The sequence below is a fragment of the Schistocerca cancellata genome, chromosome 2 (genome assembly GCF_023864275.1).
Source record: "Schistocerca cancellata isolate TAMUIC-IGC-003103 chromosome 2, iqSchCanc2.1, whole genome shotgun sequence".
Lineage (NCBI taxonomy): Eukaryota > Metazoa > Arthropoda > Insecta > Orthoptera > Acrididae > Schistocerca > Schistocerca cancellata.
This window is the reverse complement of record NC_064627.1, coordinates 779,081,236-779,104,036: the sequence shown is the minus strand read 5'-3', so window position 1 is coordinate 779,104,036 and position 22,801 is coordinate 779,081,236. Positions and strand designations below refer to the sequence as shown.

The 22,801-nt window shown below is 43.9% G+C and overlaps 1 non-coding gene across 1 annotated transcript; it reads right to left on the bottom strand.

Annotated features, from left to right (window-relative positions):
• Positions 1 to 20,874: 20,874 nt before the first annotated feature.
• On the bottom strand, positions 20,875 to 20,945 carry Trnag-ccc (transfer RNA glycine (anticodon CCC)). The gene has a single exon. It is a non-coding gene; the product is annotated as a tRNA-Gly (tRNA).
• Between the last annotated feature and the right edge of the window lie 1,856 nt (positions 20,946 to 22,801).

Sequence of the window (22,801 nt, the reverse complement as noted above, 5' to 3'; positions counted from 1 at the left end):
TGAGATTTCGAGTTGGCGTGTGTTGCTCACCGCTGACACCGTAGCATAGGCAACAGAGCCTTGTATTCTGTGGTGTTTGTGTTGAGTTTTACTTTTACTTGTCGTTACTACATCGACGCCTAAATGCCTATTAATGACACAGTGAAAGGACACACGAAGCAGTGATTGTGAAGACCCATACGTCTCCTACTCATGCAACTGTGCTGTTGGGAGCTGTCAGATATGACAGCGTTCCAAAGGATTGGAAAAGGGCACAGGTCATCCCCGTTTTCAAGAAGGGACGTCGAACAGATGTGCAGAACTATAGACCTATATCTCTAACGTCGATCAGTTGTAGAATTTTGGAACACGTGTTGTGTTCGAGTATAATGACTTTTCTGGAGACTAGAAATCTACTCTGTAGGAATCAGCATGGGTTTCGAAAAAGACGGTCATGTGAAACCCAGCTCGCGCTATTCGTCCACGAGACTCAGAGGGCCATAGACACGGGTTCACAGGTAGATGCCGTGTTTCTTGACTTCCGCAAGGCGTTCGATACAGTTCCCCACAGTCGTTTATTGAACAAAGTAAGAGCATATGGACTATCAGACCAATTGTGTGATTGGATTGAGGAGTTCCTAGATAACAGGACGCAGCATGTCATTCTCAATGGAGAGAAGTCTTCCGAAGTAAGAGTAATTTCAGGTGTGCCGCAGGGGAGTGTCATAGGACCGTTGCTATTCACAATATACATAAGTGACCTGGTGGATGACATCGGAAGTTCACTGAGGCTTTTTGCAGATGATGCTGTGGTGTATCGAGAGGTTGTAACAATGGAAAATTGTACTGAAATGCAGGAGGATCTGCAGCGAATTGACGCATGGTGCAGGGAATGGCAACTGAATCTCAATGTAGACAAGTGTAATGTGCTGCGAATACACAGAAAGATAGATCCTTTATCATTTAGCTACAAAATAGCAGGTCAGCAACTGGAAGCAGTTAATACCATAAATTATCTGGGAGTACGCATTAGGAGTGATTTAAAATGGAATGATCATATAATGTTGATTGTCGGTAAAGCAGATGCCAGACTGAGATTCATTGGAAGAATCCTAAGGAAATGCAATCCGAAAACAAAAGAAGTAGGTTACAGTACGCTTGTTCGCCCACTGCTTGAATACTGCTCAGCAGTGTGGGATCCGTACCAGATAGGGTTGATACAAGACATAGAGAAGATCCAACGGAGAGCAGCGCGCTTCGTTACAGGATCATTTAGTAATCGCGAAAGCGTTACGGAGATGATAGATAAACTCCAGTGGAAGACTCTGCAGGAGAGACGCTCAGTAGCTCGGTACGGGCTTTTGTCAAAGTTTCGAGAACATACCTTCACCGAAGAGTCAAGCAGTATATTGCTCCCTCCTACGTATATCTCGCGAAGAGACCATGAGGATAAAATCAGAGAGATTAGAGCCCACACAGAGGCATACCGACAATCCTTCTTTCCACGAACAATACGAGACTGGAATAGAAGGGAGAACCGATAGAGGTACTGAAGGTACCCTCCGCCACACACCGTCAGGTGGCTTGCGGAGTATGGATGTAGATGTAGATGTAGAGTTGTTGAAGGGAGGCTGTATGATCGCCACCATTTAATGAAAAAGGTAACACATTTTTCATATCCTTTATAATAACGGCATCAAATGGCATATTCCAGCAGTATAATGCAAGATGCCACACTGGAGTCCACACTACGAACGTCCGGTCCTCTGCTTTAGGACCCTCAGAGTGTGCTGGGGAAGAGACAGCGTGCAGCCACCTATATTCATTAACTGACACACCATGTGTTCGATAGCCAATATTCCCTCACGTAGCCGTTTGTGGGCTGTTTGCTTCCATCCCAAAATGAATAAAAAAGTGTACTCGTGCCCTTGAGGGCCACACCTCATACTAAGGCTGAAGATAGGCATCACTTTTCAATGGCATGGAACTTTGGTCATCTCATATCTGATATGGGTGAACATATGCACAATATTTAATAAATATCGAACTGATGTTCCATAGTGTAACACTTTCCATTTTCGTCAAACTATGTGAGACACCAAACGACAACTATCAAGCGCCCTTTCGCTACAGCAGTAACTGGGCACGTTGTGCCTGACATTCTATGTCTCTTACAAAATGACAGAAACGGAAATATGAAGTCGTCTTAACAGCCGTAAGTGAACTACTAATAATTTTTTAGTTATTCTGAAACTGGATGTACTTTCAGCTTAGGGAAGCACAGTACAAGGCAGAATGCAGATTAGTCTACAACAAAATAATATGGAGAAAAGGAAATAACGTAAGAAAATGATTTCTCCACTGTTCAGTGTGCATAGTGGTATGAACGTGGAATAGAAAGCTCATATCATAAATCTCCTCAAATGCTTAAATTATGTCAAATTTTTCTTCGTGTGATACGGTATTTTCGAACAGAATATAAGTCAAATTAGATTATAATGGGTTTCTGTTTTCATTATCGTCACATAGGATCATTTATGGAAAGTTGAAATTATGTGCTAAATTAGGATCGAACACAAGAATCTGCTTTTTGGCGAGGAATGCCTTGCCGATTGATGGAAAATAATACTGCATACTGCGGATAACTGTCACTAACTCGCGGTGAACTGCCTGCATATCTGTAATAGATAAGTACTTATAACAAAATGCATCTTGCATCGATAGATAACACTCCTCTTCGACTCGTTCTGACAGCACGGACACAATATCCACTTAGGCAGTAGCCGAAAATGTTCTGGCCAGTATCGAACGATACATGTGAATCGAAGCAAGTATCCCTACTGGCACTTTCATATTATTAAAAAATAACAAATTATCCAACGTAAAACTGGGCGACGTGCACCGAAATTCTTTAGAAATCGTCTTATATGTTGCAAGAGAAGGAAAATTAAATTTTCTGAAAATGGCGGCTTTGTCCACAAGTATACTGATTAGGTACTGTATGTCCTTATAGGGAATTATTCTCATTCCAAGCATTCTCTTTCCATAACAGAGGTTTATAGTCCCGGCAGACAGAGTCTGCCTGCACTGTGTTAAGTTTCCGAAAAGAGCATTTTGATGTACTTGAGTAACGCCTTAACGGTATATAATTCCGCAGAATCGTCGTGCATCTACCACTTTGAGTGTCTGATTTCCTAATCCAAATCTCTCAGCACCACTTGATTTAATTCGACTATATTTCACAAACATACTTCAACGTCAACGATATTTTGAAAACTACCACCATTGCTGATTCAAATTCTAGCGTCAACAGGAACCGGCAGGCTGTTATTTTCAGTAAGTCTTGAACACGACTCCGGGTCGAGCGTGCAGCTCTTCTCGAATGTCGCAACGATTCGCCATAGACATTTTTCAGTGTCGGGATGATCCGCATCAAAAATAACATAATGTGACTGTACTGGGGCCGTATACTAAAGACTCACATTGTCCGAGGTTGGGGCTTCAATTACCAGTCTAGTCACCAGGAGACATAATTGTCTCGCTTTTCCCTAAACCACTGGCAGTAAATGCCGAGCTGCTTCCGTTACGTAAGGCCTTGCCTACTTGGTTCCACAATCGTTGTCCGTTGCGAACTTGTTTCTGATGACGTCGCACCGATGGGACCGGAAACCACGAGAAATATGGGCCCTGCAATGAATTTGTAACGTCACACTATTCGCCTTGTGCGCCATATTTCAGGAACGCTTGGCTGTGTGCAAGGTCGACGGAAAATCGGTACGTCAGTGATAAGTCGAAACAAGGCCCCGAGAGTAGACAACATTCCATTAGAACTACTGACAGCCTTGGGAGAGCCAGGCCTAACAAAACTCTACCATCTGGTGAGCAAGATGTAGGAGACAGGCGAAATTCCCTCAGTCTTCAAGAAGAATATAGTAATTCAAATCTCAAAGAAAGCAGGTGTCGACAGATGTGAAAATTACCAAACTATAACTTCAATAAGTCACAGCTGCAAAATACTAACACGAATTCTTTATAGACGAATGGAAGCTGACCTCGGGGAAGATCAGTTTGGATTCCGTAGAAATGTTGGAACACGTGAGGTAATACTGACCTTACGACTTATCTTAGAAGAAAGATTAAGGAAAGGCAAAGCTACGTTTCTAGCATTTGTAGACTTAGAGAAAGCTTTTGACAATGTTGACTGGAATACTCTCTTCAAATTCTAAAGGTGTCAGGGGTAAAATACAGGGAGCGAAAGGCTATTTACAATTTGTACAGAAGCCCGATGGCAGTTATAAGAGTCGAGGGACATGAAAGGGAAGCAGTGGTTGGGAAGGGAGTGAGACAGGGTTGTAGCCTCTCCCAAGTGCTATTCAATCTGTATATTGAGCAAGCAGTAAAGGAAACAAAAGAAAAGTTCGGAGTAGGTATTAAAATCCATGGAGAAAAAATAAAAACTTTGAGGTTCGCTGATGACATTGTAATTCTGTCAGAGACAGCAAAGGACTTGGAAGAGCAGTTGAACGGAATGGACAGTGTCTTGAAAGGAGGGTATAAGATGAACATCAACAAAAGCAAAACGAGGCTAATGGAATGTAGTCGAATTAAATTGGGTGATTCTGAGGGAATTAGATTAGGAAATGAGACACTTAAAGTAGTAAAGGAGTTTTGCTATTTGGGGAGCAAATTAAATGATGGTCGAAGTAGAAAGGATATAAAAAGTAGACTGGCAATGGCAAGGAAAGCGTTTCTAAAGAAGTGAAATTTGTTAACATAGAGTATAGATTTAAGTGTCAGGAAGTCGTTTCTGAAAGTATTTGTATGGAGTGTAGCCATGTATGTAAGTGAAACATGGACGGTAAATAGTTTAGACAAGAAGAGAATAGAAGCTTTCGAAATGTGGTGCTACAGAAGAATGCTGAAGATTAGATGGGTAGATCACATAACTAATGTGGAGGTATTGAATAGAATTGGGGAGAAGAGGAATTTGTGGCACAACTTGACTAGAAGAAGGGATCGGTTGGTAGGACATGTTCTGAGGCATCAAGGGATAACCAATTTCCTACTGGAGGGCAACGTGGAGGATAAAAATCGTAGAGGGAGACCAAGAGATGAATACACTAAGCAGATTCAGAAGGATGTAGGATGTAGGCTGTAGTAGGTACTGGGAGATGAAGAAGCTTGCACAGGATAGAGTAGCATGGAGAGGTGCATCAAACTAGTCTCAGGACTGAAGACCACTACAACAACAACAGTGATAAGGTATCCATTAAAGGTCTTAACTTTTTGTTGTGCTTGCGTGTGGTTAAACGTGCAGTTAAGGATAATTCGTCTGAAGTAGTTACTAGCTCCTGGCGCGAGGCGGCAGCTGGCACTCTTAAGACCTGCAGTGTCTCGTGCTGGGAGGTACACGCCGCTACCGGTCTGTCACAGGCACCTTGGACGTGACATCACACTCCAACCTTCTTGGAGCAGAGTCGCGGAAGGCGTGCTGCCCCTCGCCGCCAGGTAGGCTCGAGACTATTCAGGGGGAAACGGTGCCAAGGGCAGGACTGTGTCAGCGGGCGCGGCTGATAAGGCCAGCCAGGGAAAAGGGAGCGCTGCGGTGTTTATTGTGGCCATTAGCGCAGGAGGAGTGGGTGTAGCTGCGGCGTGGCGCGGCCGGGCCTAGACGGGCGCAAATATTTGGAGAGCGCGCTGCTACAGGCGCTGGGCGGCGCTGGCTGGAGTCCACTCCACAGCCTCATCTCGCCACGCCTCGAGCCCTCGGCCGCCGCTCTCTGCTGCTGATAGCTCGGCCTCACGGCGCCCGAAGAGGCACGTGCCCCAGCCTTTGAACGTTCTCCGATAAACAAGCACAGAGATTCGAAAATTTTATTACTTGCTGGGCTACTGTAATATGATCAGCAGCGGTCTCAGCAAAAAAACTCTAATGGCCGAGAATGGTTCAAAATTACTAATGGTGGAACTATAATCACTGTTTTCGGATTTATCGTACAAACATACCGCCGTTTGAGTCTCGTACAGATTCCCGTATGGAGGACAGAGTGATAAGACATCCCTGGGGTTGTGAAGCAGCTGAATGGGTTGAAAATAAAGAAATCGCCAGGTCCCGATGGGATTCCAATTCGGTTTTACAGAGAGTACTCTACTGTATTGGCTCCTTACTTACCTTGCATTTATCGCGAATCTCTTGCCCAACGTAAAGTACCGAGCGACTGGAAAAAAGCGCAGGTGACGCCTGTATATAAGAAGGGTAGAAGGACGGATCCTCAAAATTACAGACCAATATCCTTAACGAAAAATGGTTCAAATGGCTCTGAGCACTATGGGACTCAACTGCTGTGGTCATAAGTCCCCTAGAACTTAGAACTACTTAAACCTAACTAACCTAAGGACGGCACACAACACCCAGCCATCACGAGGCAGAGAAAATCCCTGACCCCGCCGGGAATCGAACCCGGGAACCCGGGCGTGGGAAGCGAGAACGCTACCGCACGACCACGAGATGCGGGCATATCCTTAACATCGGTTTGTTGCAGGATTCTCGAACATACTCTCACTTAGAATATAATGAATTTCCTTGAGACAGAGAAGTTGCTGTCCATGCATCAGAACGGCTTTAGAATGCATCGATCCTGCGAAACGCAGCTTGCCCTTTTTTCACATGATATCTTGCGAACCATGGCTGAAGGGTATCAGACGTATGCCATATTCCTTGACTTCCGGAAAGCGTTTGACTCGCCGCCCCACTGCAGACTCCTAACTAAGGTACGAGCATAAGAGATTGGTTCCCAAATATGTGAGTGGCTCGAAGACTTCTTAAGTAATAGAACCCAGTACGTTGTCCTCGACGGTGAGTTTTCATCGGAGGTGAGGGTATCATCTGGAGTGCCCCAGGGAAGTGTGGTAGGTCCGCTGTTGTTTTCTATCTACATAAATGATCTTTTGGATATGGTGGATAGCAATGTGCGGCTGTTTGCTGATGATGCTGTGGTGTACGGGAAGGTGTCGTCGTTGAGTGACTGTAGGAGGATACAAGATGACTTGGACAGGATTTGTGATTGGTGTAAAGAATGGCAGCTAACTCTAAATATAGATAAATGTAAATTAATGCAGACGAATAGGAAAAAGAATCCCGTAATGTTTGAATACTCCACTAGTAGTGTAGCGCTTGACACAGTCACGTCGATGAAATAGTTGGGCGTAGCTTTGCAGAGCGGTATGAAGTAGGACAAGCATGTAATGCCAGTTGTGGGGAAGGCGGATAGTGGTCGGTTCATTGGTAGAATTTTGGGAAGATGTGGTTCATCTGTAAAGGAGACCGCTTACAAAACACTAATACGACCTATTCTTGAGTACTGCTAGAGCGTTTGGGACCACTATCAGGTCGGATTGTGGGAGGACATAGAAGCAATTCAGAGGCGGGCTGCTAGATTTGTTACTGGTAGGTTTGATCACACGCGAGTTTTACGGAAATGCATCAGGAACTCGGGTGGGAGTCTCTGGAGGAAAGGAGGCGTTTCTTTCGTGAATCGCTGCTGAGGAAATCTAGAGAACCAGCATTTGAGGCTGACTGTAGTATAATTTTACTGCCGCCAACTTATATTTCGCGGAAAGACCACAAAGATAAGATAAGAAAGATTAGGGCTCGTACAGAGGCATATAGGCAGTCATTTTTCCCTCGTTCTGTTTGGGAGTGGAACAGGGAGAGAAGATGCTAGTTGTGGTACGAGGCAGCCGGAGTGGCCGTGCGGTTCTAGGCGCTACAGTCTGGAGCCGAGCGACTGCTACGGTCCAAGGTTCGAATCCTGCCTCGGGCATGGATGTGTGTGATGTCCTTAGGTTAGTTAGGTTCAATTAGTTCTAAGTTCTAGGCGACTGATGACCTCAGAAGTTAAGTCGCATAGTGCTAAGAGCCATTTTTGTGGTACGAGGTACCCTCCGTCACGCACCGTGTGGTGGATTGCGGAGTATGTATGTAGATGTAGATGTACCAACGTAGGGGTAGTCTTCAGTTTCGTCCTTAGGATATGGGCAAAATAAAGTTATGAAGTAGACAATAACGCTTATGCACAACAAGACTTCACAGAAATATGAAGTAATGTGAAACAGGTCAGCAATCCGCGTCAACTTGTTTCGTTAGTGCGCAAACGCATCATTCGCCAGTCTTTTGCTTTCTTCCAAATTACGGCGTTTCAGTCCGTGGTATGTGCTGCACAGCTGAAGGACTTTTACCTTGCAAGAGCCAGTCAGAGGATTAACTTGAATTTCATTTAAGGAAAGCATGGTCTGCTGCAAGGGACACCACTCTGCACTAACAATTTTGGTGTCGTATAGACTCAGATAGTACTCGACAACTCCCTTTAAAATGTGACAAGTTGTCAGGTCCCTCTGCTTTCTCAAACCATATCTGCTAATTTTTATGCATTTCAGCGCTATCCGCCATGGCCACAAACAAGAGTAACAGAACCGAGGCTACAGAAATGTAAAGACCTCTCACCAAACTTGTACTGTTTAAACCGCAACCACAGCTGGCAGTTACGTCGCAGTCGGGGAGTCCTCTCGGCGAATGGCAGCAGCCGGCGTTGCAGTAGATACTTCTGACATCAGATTGTTGTGGCCGCGCGACCCAACAGTGACAGAGGCCAGGGTGAGTCACCGCTTCCTGCGTCTCGACGTGCGTTGAGAGTGGTGGGGGGTCACTGGAAGCGAGCGGCGGACTGCTAATAAGACATCCCTGGTTGAATCACACTTTAATTCGTGTTGGGTGCGGAAGTGTTGTCGCCGCTGGAAGGGTGGCTGTTGACCCCGAGGTGACGTCTTGAGCCGCACAGCTCAGTGAGCAGGTACGCCTGCGCTTGCATAGGCAGAGTAACTCGTTTATGTCAGCAGGATGGCACTACCTGCAGAGACTCTGCGCCACGGGTGATGAATGGCAACTCCGTCCAGGTTGCTTGCCGACCTTGGGACGCGGAATACAGAACAGGGACAGTACTGAAACCGTAGCCCGCTGTCGAAGGCATATGCCCGCCCTGGGTGGTGGTCAGCGACAAGATAGTCCTTCAGGACCAGACTGTAGTGATAGGGTACCAGGCAGCTACCAGTCTGGACTCGAACAGACCTCTCACTAGGCAGCTGGAAGTCTCCAGGAGGCTCAGGAGGTAGTCACCCAATAGGGGACTCGGTGGCGTGAAGATGCCAGGTAGTCTGCATGCAATCTTCAGCTCAAGTGGATGCCTCTAGCTTCTGGAGCCTAATTCCACAGTAGGTGGCTGGCTGCATCATCGTCTCGAAGTTAGAGGCTGGCACTGGCGCAATAGCTCGACATCGTGTACAGACCGGGATACCGTCAGAGAACTTCCAAGCACACTGATGGTTAGAGTTTATTCATGCGAACCAGGCCGGCTAGTGTTTTCCTGCCACCAACACTTCACCCTCGAAACAAAAACAAGTTAGCGCCCGCATGCCACCGTGAAGCAATAGTGACTTCACTTGGCCTGCTTTTCTCGTCCACTCAATTCTTCTGGCTGCTCGGTCGTAGCTGAAAGGTGTCTCAAGTTCGCTTTTGACAACCAGTGGCAGCATACTGAATAATTACTCTTGCACTCTGAACAAGTGTTCTTTCTTCATAGCATGTGATCACTATAATGGGTTGGGTTCTTTGGGGGAAAGAGACCAAACAGCGAGGTCATCGGTCTCATCGGATTAGGGAAGGACGGGGAAGGAAGTTGGCTGTGCCTTTTCAGAGGAACCATCCCGGTATTTGCCTGGAGCGATGTAGGGAAATCGGCGCCAGGCCTTTCATTGCTCCAGACTACGTCATGGCCCAGCAGTCCTTTCACGTATATCGTTTTCATTGTATGAAATAAGTAATTGTCGAAGAAAAAATGTGGGGCATTACTTTCTGGGCGACCCTCGTACATTTATATATACACTGCAACCCACTGTATATTTCTGTTACAATTGCATGTGCGCTGTACTGATGTGCTATGATCCTAGCACCATATCTTTGAATTCGTTACACTTCCACTGTCGTGCCTACCTGATGACAACTCTAAACACCGTAACAGTACTCAAGAACTGGCCGTATTACCATTTTCTGTGCAATTACTTTTGCAGGAGCAATGTATTTTCCTAGAAACCTTATGACAAAAAATCTAAGTCTTCCATTCACCTAGCGTACTGATGGTTTCTTGCGCTCGTCCATTTATAAAATGTCACATGTTACAAATGGCCATCATTAATCTTGTAATCGGATGCTGTTGATTTCTTCCTCTTTGTTACAGATATTAATGGACTATAAAAAGGGGACAAAACACCGCGAATATTCGCGATTTCGTCAAATGAACAATTTACATAACTGAAGCCCACTACATGCCCCATCTCAGTTTCAGAGGTGAATTTTACATAAACATATAAAGGTACTTAGTTATACGCATACACATGTTATTATTTCAACACGCACAAATAAAATTGCCAGTCTTCCTTCCCTCCGGTATTTCTGAAGATTTCTTTCGCTTTTGTGCTTGTAATGACACGCCAAACTGAGAGCGATCATATCACTTGTAATGGTGTACCCAGTCCAAATCGAAAACAGAGTTTTGGTTAGAATTTTAAATTAATGTGGTTTGAAATATAATTTTTGGTGTCAGTCAACAGCACGATGTTTAGTTGTAGAACATTTACAAACAGCAACAGAAAGACACCAACTATAATCAATATACGCAACAGCGCCGGCCGGGTGTCCGACCGGTTCTAGGCGCTACAGTCTGGAACCACGCGACCGCTACGGTCGTAGGTTCGAATCCTGCCTCGGGCATGGATGTGTGTGATGTTCTTAGGTTAGTTAGGTTTAAGTAGTTCTAAGTTCTAGGGGACTGATGACCTCAGAAGTTAAGTCCCATAGTGCTCAGAGCCATACGCAACAGCGGCTTGTAGTTAAGATGAATGATGTGACTGTGAAGGCAACTTATAAAGCATCAAGCACCTGAAAAAGAAAAATTCAAGCAACAAGTCTTACTAAACACAATGAATGAGCAATTAAGAAGTGAGTAGTAAAAAAATAAAACTAAAAAAAAAGTGTGCACAGTTCCGATCCGCGCCTTAGACCTTTAGTGAGTACGTTGAGATGAGAGCGTAGCTATTGTTTTGTATTGATGCTGTTGTTGTTGTTGTAGTCTTCAGTCCCAAGACTAGCTTGATGCAGCAATCTACGCTGCTCTATCCTGTGCAGGTCTCTTCATCTCCGAATAACTACTACAACCTACATCCTTGTGAATATGCTTGCTGCATTCATCTGTTGGTCTCCCTCTAGAGTTTTACCCCCCCCCCCCCTTCCACACACACACACACACACACACACACACACACACACACACACACACACACACACACTCCTCTCCAGTACAGAATTGTTGATCCCTTTATGTCTCAGAATGTGTCCTGTCAACTGATCTCTAGTGAGATTGTGCCACAAATTTCTCTTCTAGCCGGTTCTATTCACTACCTCCTCATTCCTTTCCTGATCTACCAATCTAATCATTCTTCGTAGCACCAGATTTGAAAAACTTATGTTGTCTTCTTGTCTAAACTGTTTATCATCGTGTTTCACTTCCTTTCATGGCTACACTCCATACAAATACTTCCAGAAAAGACTTCCTGGCACTTTAAGTCTGTATTCGATGTTAACAAATTTCTATTCTTCAGAAATATTTTTCTTGCCATTACCAGTCTACATTTCGTATACTATACACGTCAGCCATCAATAGTTATTTTGCTGCCCAAATAGCAAAACTCATCTCCCGATTTTAGTGCCTCGTTTCCTAATCTAAATCCCTCAGCATCAACCGATTTAATTCGACAACATTACGTTATATTTGTTTTGCTTTTATTGATGTTCATCTTATATCCCCCTTTCAAGACGCAGCCCATTTCGTTCAACTGTCCTTCTACCTTTGCTTTCTGTGACAGAATTACGATGTCATCGTCAAACCACATGGCTTTTTTTCTTCTCCCTGAACATTAATTCCTATTCTAAATTTTTCTTTGGTTTCCTTTACTGCTTGCTCGAATGTCCAGGTTGAATAATATCGCCGATAGGTTACAACCCTGTCTCACTCTCTTCTCAATCATTGCTTTCCTTCCAAGCCTCTCGACTTTTTTTACTACCGTCTGGTTTCTGTACAAGTTGTAAATAGCTTTTCTTTCCCTGTATTGTAGCCCTGCTACCCTCAGAATTTAAAAGGGAGTATTAAAGTCCACACTGTCAAAAGTATTCTCTAAGTTTACAGATGCTATAAACGTAGGTTTTTCATTCCTTAACGTATCTTTTAACAGACGTCGTAGAGTCAGTATTACCTCTAATTTTCTTACATTTCCCCGGAATCCAAACTGATCTTCCCCGTTGGCTTCTACCAATTTTTCCAGTCTTCTGTAAGGGATCCGTGTTAGTATTTTTCAACCATGACTTATTAAACTGGTAGTTCTTTAATATTCACATCGGTCAGCACCTGCGTTCATTAGAACTGGAATTATTATGTTCCTCTTAAAGTCCGATGGCATTTCGCCCGGCTCATACATCTTGCACAGCAGACGGATGAGTTTCTTCACGGCTTGTTTCCCAAGGGTGTCAGTAGTACCGACAAACGTCTTCTCACAGAATCATATTTCCCATCTCATTTTCATCTGCGTCCTCTTCCATTTCCGTAATATTGCCCTCAAGTACATCCCCCTTGTATAGACCCTCTATATACTCCTTCCACTTGCTTTCCCTACTTTGCGTAGGACTGGTTTTCCATCCGAGATCTTGATATTCATGCAGGTGATTCCATTATCTCCAAACGTCTCTTTAATTTTCCTGTAAGCAGTATCTATTTTACCCCTACTAGGCTTCGTCTTCACATAACGTGAGGATACGTAGACAATTTTGCTGGATTTTTCTCTCTCGCAGCCACAGCACCGTACAAAAAGTTGCTTGCAAGAACAGCTTAACCTTAGGGCCGAGGAACGTTCCCAGTGGCTGCGATAAATCATGACACTAAGAGGCGGAGATTGATTGCTTTCATTTACTTCCCCTGCTGCGACGGAGGTGAGGAACTTTATGTCCTTCACCGCACAGCAACAGCGGTCGCAGCGTGAGAAACCCCGTCATTCGCCCCGAGCTTCATTTTGTTTCTCGTCGTTGCCGCTCTGCTATTGTTTCTGTGTAGGAAAGAGCAGAAACAGTTACGACAGCCCCTTTACGACTGTGCTTTGTATCTTACGTCATTAAGTTTTCATAGCCAATAAATCTTCCTCAACTTGTATGCTGTTATCCAGCTGACGACCTCACGCCTCCAGCTTTGTTCCTTTCTCGTTTACTTCTCGGTACTGATGTGTTCTTTGCGCTGGGTTGACACTTTTTGCCCACCGAGCGACACTGTTTGCCATCAGAAAATACATTTCCTGTACTTTCCTCCTCTATTATGGCGAACAGTTTCGATTTCCCAGGTGCACATTGTTCCTTCTGTTACGTAAGCTTTTGTGAGGTGGTCTCGTCTCTTTAGTTGTGCTGGTAAGGCGTTTCCCATCTGTAGTGGCACCCCACCTGTCCTCGTTATGGCCAACAAACTAGTAGTATTCTCTCCCACGTTCTGTCAGGTCCTGCTACAGTGAAACCTGCTGCTAGATATTAGATTTCATTTACTACTGTCTAGCGTAATTAACCCCAGACATTCGTTTCATCACAGTTAACAGGAGTAAGCCTACTACAAGAAACAAAGCACAGATAGGAGCTCACAACACTGCTCAAACAACAGTCGTATTAGGATTCAAACAGGTGGACTGAAATTTTTAATTACATATACGAAGAAGCACGCTGTTTGACAAATGTAATCACACTGAAATACGTAGCACAGGCAGAAAAGATTACACTAGGAAGATGTGGTGCAAAACAGACAGAAAAAGAAGAGAGAAAAACTGAGGAAAATACTGGGCTCTAAAAGAGGCAGTGAGACATCGATAGGAAGTTCTGGGCAAGAACTTCACCGGAGCATGAGGACAATAACAGGAGAAATATGACTGAAAAGAGTTTCGGGGTATGTGATCAGGATTATTACAGATAGTATTACGAAAAGAGTATGGGAAACAAAAGGGGGGACAAGAGAAAAGACAGGAAGGAAGTGGGTTATTGAGCTAAAGGAGGATTGATCTGTATTGAGGTCAAAGTGGAAGGTACACTCCGACTAATATCGCAGAAGTCAACGACACTGAACAGTACAAGAAAAGGAGCAGACAAGAGAAGAAGACACTGATGATGGCCGAAAAAGAGCGGGAGAACAGAAGACTAATGATGAAGAGGTATTAGGAGGAGAAATGTCAAATGCAGTCCATGAAGGGGTTACCTGAGGTCCTACGCAAGCCGTAAAAGAAGAAGAAGAAGAAGAAGAAGGAGGAGGAGGAGGAGGAGGAGGAGGAGAAAAGTACCAAAGAGTGTTTAAGTTGTTCTACATGAACATAATATAAATTAGGCAGTCGTTGCTCGGTTAACTAGTAAATACAAAGCACAAGAAATAAAGAAAGACACCAGATAAAGAGGCGAGCGAAGGAGATTTCGTCAAATACGAGGATAGACTGAAAAGTAAGGTACACTTGCTTGTAGAACACGAACGAAAACAATTAGGAGGATCAGACAAAAACTATATTAAAGCCCAGTTCTTAAACTTCAAAGTCATATATTTATTTTTGAACGTAGTCACCGTTAAGAATAACACATTTCTCCCAACTGTAACAAGTTGTTTTTCATTCCTTCAACGAAAAATTCTTCCTATTTTTCTCGAATCCAACACTTGACAACTGCCTTCCCCTCATCGTCCGCGGTGTAATGATAACCCTTGAGGTTTCTCATGAGTAGAGGAAAAAGTAAAAATCGCAAGGCGCAAGATCGGGGGAGGAAAGAGGGTGTGAAATCGGTTCAGACTTCATGTTTCACAGAGTCTTTTTAGTTGCGTGCGAGGTGTGTGGACCAGAGTTGTCATGTAGTAAGATTATTGGCGCCACGCTGCCTATAACACGACAAACTTTACATCGGAGATATTTTAGAGTCTCTCTGTACTGAGAACAATTTACCGTTGCCCCTCGGACCAGATTATAGGTTACATAAACTCGGTGAGCATCCCACAACACAGCCAAAAGAATTTTCTGTGAATGATTGTGTTTTGAACTTTCTCGGCTGAGGAGAAAACGAGTGTCGATACTCAGCACGCCGTCTTTTCTCCTGTGGGTCGTAATGATGGATCCATGACTCGTCTCCGGTCACAATATTCAAAAGGAAGTCGCCGTCTCTTTCACGGTAGCACTGCAAAAGTTGCTCGCAGCATTTCACTCCACACTGTTTGTTCTCTTCTGTGAAACGACGTTGTACCCATAGTGTATAGATCTTATGGGATCCTAATTGTTCAAAAATGAAGCCGACACGTTCCTTGGATATTCCAGTATGGTTTACGATACGGTGATTCGCCCTTTCGAATTAAATCGTCGATGATTATGGAATGTTTATCGGCTGCGACAGTGATTGGCCATCCTCTACCCGTTTCACCAACAATTATGGCTTTTCCAGGCTCGCAACCACGAAATTTTAGTATCCACCGATTTACAGTAGACCTATCAACAGCATCGTCTACACCTACATCTACATACATACTCCGCAATCCACAATACGGTGCGTGGCGGAGGGTACCTCGTACCACAACTAGCATCTTCTCTCCCTGTTCCACTCCCAAACAGAACGAGGGAAAAATGACTGCCTATATGCCTCTATACGAGCCCTAATCTTTCTTATCTTGTCTTTGTGGTCTTTCCGTGAAATATAAGTTGGCGGCAGTAAAATTGTATTGCAGTCAGCCTCAAATGCTGATTCTCTAAATTTCCTCAGTAGCGATTCACGAAAGAAACGCCTCCTTTCCTCTAGAGACTCCCACCCGAGTTCCTGAAGCATTTCCGTAAAACTCGCGTGATGATCAAACCTACCAGTAACACATCTAGCAGCCCGCCTCTGAATTGCTTCTATGTCCTCCCTCAATCCGACCTGATAGGGATCCCAAACTCTCGAGCAGTACTCAAGAATAGATCGTATCAGTGTTTTATAAGCGGTCTCCTTTACAGATGAACCACATCTTCCCAAAATTCTACCAATTAACCTAAGACGACTAACCGCCTTCCCCACAACTGCCGTTACATGTTTGTCCCACTTCATATCGCTCTGCATTGTTACGCCCAAATATTTCATCGAAGTGACTGTGTCAAGCGCTATACTACTAATGGAGTATTCAAACATTATGGGATTCTTTTTCCTATTCATCTGCATTAATTTACATTTATCTATATTTAGAGTTAGCTGCCATTCTTTACACCAATCACAAATCCCGTCCAAGTCATCTTGTATCTTCCTACAGTCGCTCAACGACGACACCTTCCCGTACACCACAGCATCATCAGCAAACAGCCGCACATTGCTATCCACCCTATCCAAAAGATCATTTATGTAGATAGAAAACAACAGCGGACCTACCACACTTCCCTGGGGCACTCCAGATGATACCCTCACCTCCGATGAACACTCACCATCGAGGACAACGTACTGGGTTCTATTACTTAAGAAGTCTTCGAGCCACTCACATATTTGGGAACCAATCTCTTATGCTCGTACCTTAGTTAGGATTCTGCAGTGGGGCGGCGAGTCAAACGCTTTCCGGAAGTCAATGCTCTCTCTGAGCACTATGGGACTGAACTGCTGTGGTCATAAGTCCCCTAGAACTTAGAACTACTTAAACCTAACTAACCGAAGGACAGCACACAACACCCAGCCATCACGAGGCAGAGAAAATCCCTGACCCCGCCGGGAATCGAACCCGGGAACCCGGGCGTGAGAAGCGCGAACGCTACCGCACGACCACGAGATGCGGGCTTCCGGAACCCAAGGAATATGGCATCCGTCTGATACCCTTCATCCATGGTTCGCAAGATATCATGTGAAAAAAGGGTAAGCTGCGTTTCGCAGGATCGATGCTTTCTAAAGCCGTGCTGATGCATGGACAGCAACTTCTCTGTCTCAAGGAAATTCATTATATTAGTGAGAATATGTTCGAGAATCCTGCAACAAACCGATGTTATGGATATTGGTCTGTAATTTTGAGGATCCGTCCTTCTACTCTTCTTATATACAGGCGTCACCTGCGCTTTTTTCCAGTCGCTCGGTACTTTACGTTGGGCAAGAGATTCGCGATAAATGCAAGCTAAGTAAGGAGCCAGTACAGTAGAGTATCTCTGCAAAACCGAATTGGAATCCCATCGGGACCTGGCGATTTATTTATTTTCAACCCATTCAGCTGCTTCACAATCCCAGGGATGTCTATCACTATGTCCTCCATACGTGAATCTGTACGAGACTCAAACGGCGGTATGTTTGTACGATCCTCACTATAAACAGCCTTTAAACGACGATGAATCTTACTGGGAGTCACATTTTCAGCAGTTAAAAATTCGATAACAGCAGGCTGCTTTACTCGCGTTGACACAGCAGTAAACACGTCTCCATACTTCCGCTACTCAAAATACACTGGTTCAATGCAATCATTTCTCAGTCACTCAGGTCGCGTTCAACAAGCATGTGTGCATTACTTTTCAACCTACAAAAATATAACATTCTTTTTATGTTGCCTGAGAGGTGACATGGATGACCAGGTGACTTGGCGATGAACGTATTTTCGTATTTACGTTAGCTAAACGAGTTACTGCGACTACCGAGAATTAAGATGATTAAAATACGAGGATTGCCCAGAAAGTGATGCACTGCATTTTCTTTAACAATTCTTTATTGAACATAATGAACTAAAGAATGGTGTCTTATCTACACACGCTGTTTTTTCCACGTTATCTCCATACCGTCCTACGTCCTGCCTCCAGCGTGAAACAAGGGCGTGTACGCACTGTCGGTACCAATCCTTGTCCTGGTGGCGGAACCAGTCCTTCACTGTGTGAATCACCACCTCATCGTCCTCAAAATGTCTTCCATGAATTGCATCCCTTAATAGCCGGGATGGTTCCTCTGAAAGGGCACGGCCGACTTCCTTCCCCATCCTTCCCTAATCCGATGAGACCGATGACCACGCTGTCTGGTCTCCATCCCCAAACAACCAACCAACCAACCAACCAACCGTAATAGCCCAAACAAGTGGAAGTCCGAGGGGCTAGGTCAGGCGCGACAGCCGTGGATGGTATCCCCGACCGCTGCAAACCGTGGAGCTCCGCCGAAGCGCCTTCTAACGACCTGCCCAGCGACTAACTGTACTTCTGTCGACAGCAGATGCTCCATAGACTTTGCACAAGCGTTTGTGAATATTCCCCACGGTTTCTTTCTCTGCAGTGAGAAATACAATGTCGGTACGTTGCTTGTAACGTACATCACTTACAGATGCCGATTTCAAACTGTCCTGCAGCTACCCTATCTGTCGGAAGTCACCGAAACTTTACGCGCTCACTCAGGATACTTTATACATACACAACGTTTCGCGATCGTAGCATTGTTTTCGGGTGAGAAAAAAAATGCGGTGCATTATTTTCTAGGTAACCCTCGTACTTGCTCGTTCACAACTGGTAGCCTTCCTTAAGAGTTAATCACTCAAATAAACTTCCATAGAATGGCACGTGTTGTTCTCTCAAACATCAGTTACATGTTGCTGGCGACTGCTCTTCGCAGGCCCCATTTAAAATGTCTGGTAAAAAAAAAAGTCGATGGGCCAGAGTGTCATTACTTTTTATGACCAACGTAGCTGGGCCTTTCGCAGCAACTTCAGGAAGGACCATTTCGGGATGTTAGTTCGCCAGGCTCTGGTGACATTTTACTGCCAACTTCATCTTGCAGATAGCATACCTGGAGGTGAAGGCTGGCTTTTATCACACAAAGATTTAATTTTAACGGGAGTCGCCGTGATGGCGGTAACTTGCAACATATTAATGCCACTGTGTATCAATCGCAAAAATCGGGGAACAATTCTACTATACTTGTGCAATGTCGTTGTATTAAACGGACAACATATCCGTTCACTAACATAAACTTGTGTACATATCTTGATTCGAGTACTCACCTTCTAAAAATCGTAACAAATAATTTTCGGTCGTATGTGAAAAAGGGCTGCTTTAAGTGTAATATCCCCGCAACACTAACTTGAAGAAAGCAGTAAAATTTGTCATGGGAACTACACTGAAAAGCAAATATTAGTTGAAACTTTTAGATTACTTTTTGGTATTGAAACTAGGCGTGCAAAAGAATAATACTCTGTTACTTGGGGGCTACATTCCTATAAAAATTACTTATGGTAAAAGCGGTTGATCTATGACTCTATGGATTAAATACTTGGAAAAGTACTGCAGCTAGCCGCTTCTACAGCTTTATTTATGTCTAGATGCGTTTCTGGTTGTCACCCACCTTCAACAGGCGTGTTACAGTTATGTTTATGTTGACTTAATTTGGGGCTACATGATGTTGTTGCGCCGCTGCAATAGTAAACTAGCATACATGAAGCTGTGTGTGTGTGTGTGTGTGTGTGTGTGTGTGTTTTCGTTCGGATGGGTGGGTGGGCAGTGACTTACACGGACGGTAAAAAAATGGCATCATCAAAAACTTTATTTAATCGTATGGCTAGGGACCCTCGTCGGACAGACCGTTCGCCGGGTGCCGGTCTTTGAATATGACGCCACTTGGCGATCCGCAGTCAATGAGGATGAAAGGATGATGATGAGGACAGCACAACACCCAGCCCCTGGGCGGAGAAAATTCCCCGACCCAGCCGAAAATCGAGCCCGGGCCCAGAGGACTGACAATCCGTCACGCTGATTTTTTTTTTTTCAGCGTTTTGCCGTTGTTGATCGTTGTGTTTGGTCGTTGCAGACGTCACATGAGATCCGTTCAAGTTTGTTTGTTGATCCTTCCACTCAGTTTTTTTTTTATTACAGAGGCTAACCAGCTCTCTGGCCGAACACGCTGAGCTATCGTGCCAGCGATCATTCAGCTACCGGGGGCGGACGCCAAAAACGAATTACTTTGGAGTGATGACACCTCGAGAATACTGAAATTTTAGATTGTCAAATGTAGTATCGATTGCGCAGTAGCGTCGCTGCTCAAAAGCGATCGCTGGTTCAAGGTGTTATGGGAAATGAGTTTGAGTAACTTTAGATAGACAGATGTAGAGAGTAACTTTAGATAGAGAGGTGTACGGAGGACTTTAAAGTGTAAAGACATGTTGTACCTTGTGTGTGTGTGTGTGTGTGTGTGTGTGTGTGTGTGTGTGTGTGTGTGTGTGTGGGGTTGTTTATCTCGATTTCTCATCAAGCTGCCACCTCTTTATCAAAATTTGTTTCATCTCTGGAGTTCATTTTACGAATTTGTAAAATATCAGTCCTTCTGTGAAGCGCAAACTCAATTCACTTAAAAGTGCAGTAACATTGAGATTTATAATAAATTGCGCTAGATGGGATGGACGTCCTCGTGTTATCAGAGCAGAACAACCTACCTGCGTTCGTTTAAAACAAATATATTAATAGTGTTGATATCGAATAACAGGAACGTCTGCTTAGTGTACCGAGAAGAGTAATGTCCACTTCTCCATGGATTTCCAGCTCCGTCCCTTCTACAAAACTGTAAAATTTGATTATCTTCAGATTTGTATCAATAGAATTCGTATATACTCTTCTTACAGTTTCGTCAAAATTATGAGAACGTTAATTTTTATTAAGTTCATTTCAATATCGTAGGTACGTAAATTTTATATTACCTGCTAATTACATCGGCATATCTAAAAAACAGTTACTGGCAATAATTTTAGTCACTGAAGAATAGCTGTACAAAGTTAAAATAACTGCACTGCCCGGGAATCGAACCCGGGTCGCAAGAATGGGAATCTTGCATGATACCACTACACCAGCAGTGCCACACTTCCTACATTAAAGCTATAATGTATATCAGCCAGTATATTACATGTTGTTTTAAGTGTAAGATTAATAATATGTGTTGTAATTTCTTTTTTCTTGTTTTCCAAGAAGTTATGACGGTCCAGAGAATCATTATTAAAATAGATGCAGGATATATAATCGTATCGTCGAACATCAGGAATACATATATTCGTTTATTCACTCGTATGATTGGACACTAGAATTATGATTTGCCATTCTGCAACCTTCTTAGGGGCACATCAGACCTTGCTTTAACAAAATTGATATAACGCATACTTCTGTAGTCACATCTAGTCCTCTAACCTTCTCAAGTGTGGACCATATGTAATATATCCTCCTTTCGATTTTGCCCTTAAATATACATCTCACTATCAATCTAGGTTTAATGTAAAATAATACTGTCAGCAGTCAAACCCCAAACTTGCCGGCGTGAAACGGAGTGACACAGCAAATCGAAAGGGAAAAAGTGGGAGGCAAGATTGCAAAAAGAAAAAGTACTTATTCTTTATTTGTTTAATTACTGTATTTGGTAACTAAATACAAATTCTTTTGTGATCTTTATGAAATAATATCTACTGCTGGAATAATTTAAGCAACCAGCTTACTTCAGGTAAACACCAAAAACGTATCTTTCAGTACAGGGTTATATTTCCTTACCGCTACATAACCCCACTGGCACACCCAGCAAATGAACGTCATTACCCTTCAAATTAATGTAGTACATGACGTAACTGCACCGCATCTGATGATGGTAACATACTACTTAAACGCCTCGTGTTAATAACATTAGTAAAAAGTGACTGAAACAGTAGAATTGATTTCATAAAATTCGCAGATCTTAAACATTTCCATATAACGTGGATACATTACAAATTCCTTACGTGACCCTTCTAATGTGATAGTCAACTAGTCAAAACAGAAATTAATTGTGTTTGATCTTCAAGGTATCTGTCTCCCATAAAAATGAAACTGAATTTAATTCTAGTCTAAAATAAGAACAGTTGAACTGCATTTTTACCGTATCTTTATATTCCTTTGTGTATAAAGACAGCATACCTAATTTTCATTTTACCTCTATTTTCAGGTGAGTGGATGAAAAATGAGGCTTGAAGCGCATATATTCCGTGAGTATTGCGATATAAGTAATTACATGGCATCATATGTATCATACATATTGAAATTAGCCCTTTATTGCAACATGAATGTGGTGTCCGATGTCGATAAAATTCTGATCGTGTCCATCCGTGTGAACATGTCTGATATTTCCCAGATAGCCGTGCCCGGCGCCATGTACGTTTTCCGCCTGGCCGCACATGCGTATTGGCGCCGTTATTACGAGCCAATAACCGTCCTCCGTAATGGCTGTCGTAATCGGCGCGGCCGTGATTTAGCGGCCCGCTTCCGGCGCCTGCATGGGAATTATGAGTGTGCGCGACACGAGCTTGGCGACGCGAGCACGAAGTTCAGTCAGCCGCCTCCAGGCGGCACCACTGCAGGCATCAGCGGCCGTTAGCGCCGCGCGGCGTTTACGAAACATTGCACCCCCGTCTTCCGAACACACACACACACACACACACTCACACACTCACACACACTTCCGCCCCCTCTCCCCCCCCCCCAACACTCACACACCACGACTGGAAAATAATAATACAATGTGTCTTTCGTGCAAATAAACATCCTGGCTTCTTGCTAGACTTTTACACCCGTCTTTTTCTGGCGGATCAGCAACGTTAAAAAATTGTATCGTATTTTAATGTCAACCACCCGCCCTACCGTCACGAATTGTTGAAAGAAAGAAACTCTAACAGGCGCCACCCACCCGACCAAGAAA